Genomic DNA, 6,000 nt, shown 5'->3' with positions numbered 1-6,000 from the left:
TGGACTCTTTACCTTTTCACCCTTGGAAGGGTATGGAAATTACACCGAAATGAGTCCCTGGAATTACCCCACCAATCCCTTTAATATTTGGCTGCTGTGTGGTGTTGGTGGCAGTTGCACAGATCTCTCACCCATGGTCACCATTTTGGGTGGAGCGACAGCTACTACCACTCTGCTTGCAAATGTCAGACCTGGATCCATATCCGCGACGGAATTAGGAGGACTAAAGTCGGTGGAGCCCACCCCAGTTTGTGTTTGGCCTCCATTTGTTTGGACAGTTTGTAATTATACTGGATGTTTTTATGCTCTGTGTTGGAATGCTAGTGAGTATGACTTGGCTACTGTAGCCCGCATGCCCCGTTTTCTGCCTATTCCAGTGAGGACTAGTAGTTCTTTGGCCCTATTTCGTCAAAAGCGTGATTTTGGTATCACCGCAGCAATAGTGGCTATTATAGCCACTGCGGCGGTTGGAGCCTCCCTGACTATATCAGCCTTAGCATTAAATGGCCAGGTTGCCACGGCTCATACCCTCAATAATTTGTCAGCATCAGTTAGTGAAGCGATAGATATACAGGCTTCCATGAACAATCAGTTAAAAGGAGGATTAATGATAGTTAATCAACGTATTGATTTGGTTCAAGAACAGCTAGAGATTTTGTGGCAGCTGGCTCAGTTGGGATGTGAAACTACATTACCAGGAATTTGTGTAACTTCTGTTCCATATAACAGGTTTACTAGGGCTGCAAATTTATCCATAGAATTGTCTCGTTTGCTGCAATCTAATTGGTCCGCCGAATTTGATGAGACAATAAGAAAATTACGCCTAGCAATTGTTCAAATTAATTCCACTCGCCTAGACGTTTCCATTACTCAAGGATTGTTTAATTGGGTGTCCTCCGCCCTCTCCTATTTTAAGGAGTGGGTTGGAGTGGGAATGTTTGGAGTAACCCTGTTTGCAGGACTGCTCCTCTGTTTTTGGTTGCTCTGCAGATTCAAGAGACAACAACATCTTAAAAATGTGGCCATGGTGCAGGCTATGCTGGCTGTGGAACAGGGGGCATCCCCCCAAGTTTGGCTTAACTTGCTCAACCGTTGAGACTCTGTCTAGAACTTATGGCACCCCTGAAGGGCACAGGTTCCCATTGCACCGGGATGCTGTTCTGGACAGACCTCTGCACTCCCCAGGGCTCGGGTTCCCATTGCACGGGGCTAAGGGTGCAGAGGGTCTCCTACACTGTGTAAACTCCTTGATCGCTGATGCTGTTGGCTCAGCAGGCTGATCGGTGACCTCATGGTGTGTTAATTTTTCTGGTTGAAATGGCCTTTAATTAATAAAAAAGGGGGAGATGTCGGGAGCCGCTCCCGCCACTGCAAGGTGGCGCCGGTCTCCTGCTTCCTGGTTCTTCTTGCCAGCATTGCTTTGGCGGGAGCGGTTCCCGCCAAAGGCTTTGCGATCTGCGCATGTGCCACCTTATGCTAATGTAGGCTTATGTGGTCCTCCAATTAGGGATCATATGCTAATCAGGTTTTGTGTGGAGCACCAATCACAGACGAACACGTCGCCTTGACTGGCTATTTAAGCAGAGCACAACCCGGGGTCTGGGTCCTTCCTTCACCATCTGCTAAAAGAGCTGTAACAATAAAGTTGTTGCTGGACACTCCTCGGTTGCCGCGTCATCCTTATCGGCGAAGGCTGCGCGCGACACTGGCTGACGCCCATCAACTCTTGGCTTGAATTTCTGCTCTTCAGGAATAACTTACTGTGCTCACTTCAGCAGCACCTAGACTAAAATTGGAACAATACAGAGAAGATCACTATGGCCCCACTGCAAGGACGACACCCAAATTCATGGTCTAGTAGCTATCCCTTGGCAGACCCTGGGAACAGATTTTTCTGACAACCAGATCACTTTGGGATGCTAATGTCTTCCTACTTAGTGGCCATTGCTAGTCAAAGTAGGGACATTTTTTACTTTGATCCCAGGCCTGGACATTGGCTATTCTTCTCTGGAACAGTCTAGCCTTAAGGATGCCCTCACCTCCCTGAGCACATCTTTACTATAGATGGTTGGGAGCCACCATGTGGGTGCTGGGAATTCAACTCAGGACGTCTGGAAGAGCAGCCAGTGCTCTTAGCCACTGAGCATCTCCCCAACCCTGAGGCTGAGTCTTACACAGCCCAGATTGTCCTCACACTGGCTATACAGTTGAGGACAACTGATTTCTGATCTTCCTGCCTCTACCTCCTGAGTGCTGGGATTACAGGCTTGCATATGTGGTCTGGGGATTGATCCTAGTGACTGCTAGGCAAGCTCTCTACCAAGTGAACCACACCTCCAGCCCTTATTACACATGTCCACACATATATTTGAGACAGGTTCTCACATAGCCCAGACTGGTCTCAAGCTGTGGATGACTTTGAACTCCTGATCATCCTGCCTGCCTCTCCCAAGCCATCACAGGCATGTGGCTGGTGATAAATATGAGTTTAACAAGAGAATGAATTATTACAAATGGGGAAAAGCAGTGAGCCCCGGCCTCACCAAGCATCTTACAGTCTAAAAGAGGAGACGTGCCGCCTCACTTCCCACATAGCCCTAATAAACAGAAGGCCAGGTGCTCCTGCGGGCTTGTAGGTCAGGCCTTTGTTCTCACCAAGTTAGGGCTGTTTATCTGCCTGTGCTGTCCTGTTTTTCTCTAAGCCAGTTCTAGCCAGTCCAGTAGAGGCCCTACAGTGGGGGTTGAGCTTTCAGGGGGCAGCCTGCCAGCAGAGGGGCCCTTGAGTCCTACAACAAATGTTCCCTCCCTCTGGCTGCTTCCTGTTTTCCACCCACCCCCCAGCCAGCGTCAGAGCCAGTTGTTCAAGAGAGCTGAAACCCAAATCCAGCCATTGTTCCCCACTTTTGGCTGGCGAGAGTGTGTGTGTGTGAGTGTGTGTGTGTGTGTGTGTGTGAGTGTGTGTGTGTGTGTGTGTGTGTGTGCGTGCGTGCGTGCTTGGGATACCTGGAATCTCCTGCACAGGGCAGGGGAAGAACCCGGGTCAGGTTGAGCATTGAGAAGTGATAGAGGAGTGGGCCATTCCCGACCATGGTTTGAGCGTGCTCTTTTTTTAAAACGGCATGAGAGGGACCAGGTCCGCTTAGACCCTAAGCATGTACAGACCCGGGCACACAGTCCGGGAAGGACGGGGAGTCACTCATCCGGACAGTGAGTGTGGGTGCTGCAGCACCAAGTGTTCCCATGCTGGGGGGTCTCTGCCCCCTGGACTGCCTCGGGCGGATGAAGGGTGACAGAGGCCCAGGTGGGTTTTCCTCGTCTCTCCAGTAGTCACCCTGGCAGGTGTCATTCCGGGATGCTTCTGGAACCTGGAGCTCCCTTTTCTGCCTTTCCCGCAGAAGCAGCCGCTCAGTTTGCAAGGTAGCAGAGCTTCCAAGGCCAAGTCCCACACACTCACCTGGAATTGGGGGCGGGGTTGGGGGTGGCAGGAGAGGGCAGGAGGTCCTGTTGACTTGGCAGAGATGGGATCTTAGACTCACCCAGCTGCTGACTGCTACTGCTAGACTCACTACTGCTGACTGCATAGTCAAATAGGACCCATCTTATCGCTATAGATGTGATTACTCCAGGTCACTAAGACAGCAGCCATCATGTATTTTTATTTTTTTTATTTGTTGCGGTGCTGGCGGCCTCCCACATGATAAGCAATTACCCTACTGCTGAGCTACAGCCTGGATCCCCTTTGGTGCTTTCTGCTTTAAGACATGGTCTCACTAAGTTGTCCAAGCTGGCCTTGAACTTGTGACTCATGTGTCTGAGCATCCCTAGTAGCTGGAATTACAGGCCTGTGCTACCAGGGTGGGCGCCTGTTGCCTTTCCTGACTAGCTTATTGCACTTACCATAATGTCCTCAAAGGCTGTGCATGCTGCAACACACAGCAGGGTATCATACCCTAGAGCAGGCTGACGCTCAGTATGGATACCAGGCGGGCCTCGAAATCACTGCAGTCTTTCTGCTTTAGTCTCCCGAGTGTTGAAACTGCAGGCATGAGATCCCAGCATTCTTACCTTTGCAACTTGAATGTGTGCGTGTGTGTGTGTGTGTGTGTGTGTGTGCGCGCGCGTTTATCACAGATGGACAATGCGGTGTTTCCATCTTTTGGTCATTGTCAGAGAGTGCTGCTATGAACACAAATATGCAAATATTTAAATTTCTGATTTTTTAAAAGTAACTTGTATGTGTTGAATGATTTTAGGAATATGAATAAAGGATCTAGAGAGGTGGCTTGGCAATTAAGAGCACTTTCATGCCCTTCCAGAAGAGCTGAATTCAGTTTCCACACCCACATCAGGCGGCTCATAAACACCTGTAACTCTAGCTCCATGAGATCCAACACCCTTTTCTGGTGTCCTCGGACACCTACACACACAAACGTGGCATATATGCACACATACATACACACACAAACATACATAGATAAAAGTTAAAATTAAAAAAAAAATTGAAACAGTCTTATTGTGTAGCTCTGGCTAGCCTGGAACTTGCTATGTAGATCAGTGTGGCCTAAAACAGAGAGATTCACTCTGCCTCCTGAATGCTGGGATTAAAAGCATGTGCCACCAAATCAGGCAAAACTTCAAGTAAGATCTTTTTTTTTTTTTTTCTTTTGTTTATTTGGTTTGGTTTTTGAGGTTTTCTCTGTATAGCCCTGGCTGTACTGGAACTCACTCTGTGGACCAGACTGGCCTTGACTTCAAACATTTGCCTGCTGGCATTAAAAGTGTGCTCCACTACAACAAGATTAAAATAAGACCTAAAAAAGGGGGGGGGGGCTGTAAATTGGCTCAGTTATTAAAGGAAGCCATCAAGCCTGATGACCTGAGTTTGACTCCATCCACAAGGTGGAAGGAGAAAACAAATTTCCAAAAGTTGTGGTCTAACCTTCATAGGGCCATGGTATATGCATGCACCTCTCTCTCCCTCTCTTTCTCTCATACACACACACACACACACACACACACACACACACACACTCACCAAGCTTCAAGATTTTTTAAAATTTCTTTTTGAAGCAGAATTGAGATTTAGTTAAGATATTTTTGCTTATTATTATTAATATTATTTTAATTGTGTCTCTCTGTGTAGTGTGTGCCTGTAGGCACCCACAGAAGTATCAAATCCTCCTGTAGTTGGAGTTACAGGTGGTTCTGATCCATGACAGGTCTTCCTTCTGCAGGACCAGTCTGTGCTCCTACCTTCAGAGCCATTTCTTCAGCCCCTTAACAAATATATTTTAAGATAGGCTTAAACATAGGAGTTAAGGGAAGCCGGGCAGTGGTCTCGAACACCTTCAAACCCAGCACTCAGGAGGCAGAGGCAGGAAGATCTCCGAGTTAAAGAAAGGGCAGCCTGTCCCACAGAGCAAGTTCCAGGATAGCCAGAGACTACACAGAGATATCCTGTCTCAAGAAAACAAAACAACAACAAAAAGTGAAAGAGTTAAGGAAGGGGTGTCAGAAAAACATAAAACAACCTGAAAACATGGGTATAGGCATCTCTAAGAAAGTCACTCAAAGAAAACCATAACCAAGTGTGGGTTTGGGCTCCTGGAGGAACAGTCCCCTTTTCTTCCTCTTGTTTTGCTTTGTTTTAAGATAGGGTCTCTTCTATAGCTCAGCCTGGCCTTAAACTCCATCTTCTTGGCTCAGCCTCTGAAGTGCTACAATAGTACCACATACCAGCTAAAAACTATACTTTTTCCTTTTTTTTCATTTTTTTATTATTAGTGACATTTTATTAACTCTGTATCCCAGCTGTATCCCGCTCCCTCATTCCTTCCCAAACCCTCCCTCCCTTCCTCATCTCCTCCCTGCCCCTTTCCAAGTCCACTGATAGGGGAGGACCTCCTCCCCTTTCATCTGACCCTGTTTTAGCAGGTATCTTCAGGGCTGGCTGCAAAGTCCTCCTCTGTGGCCGAGAAGGACTGCTCCTCCCTTGGGGGG

At 47.9% G+C, this 6,000-nt stretch overlaps 1 non-coding gene across 1 annotated transcript; it reads left to right on the top strand.

Annotated features, from left to right (window-relative positions):
* Positions 1 to 1,762: 1,762 nt before the first annotated feature.
* On the top strand, positions 1,763 to 1,869 carry LOC129682833 (U6 spliceosomal RNA). The gene has a single exon (XR_008721058.1). It is a non-coding gene; the product is annotated as a U6 spliceosomal RNA (small nuclear RNA).
* Positions 1,870 to 6,000: the final 4,131 nt, after the last annotated feature.

Source organism: Psammomys obesus, unplaced genomic scaffold (assembly GCF_907164565.1).
Source record: "Psammomys obesus unplaced genomic scaffold, mPsaObe1.curated_primary_1811, whole genome shotgun sequence".
NCBI classification, from domain to species: domain Eukaryota; kingdom Metazoa; phylum Chordata; class Mammalia; order Rodentia; family Muridae; genus Psammomys; species Psammomys obesus.
Note: the sequence above shows the minus strand (reverse complement) of the source record. Positions and strands in the feature narration are given on the sequence as shown.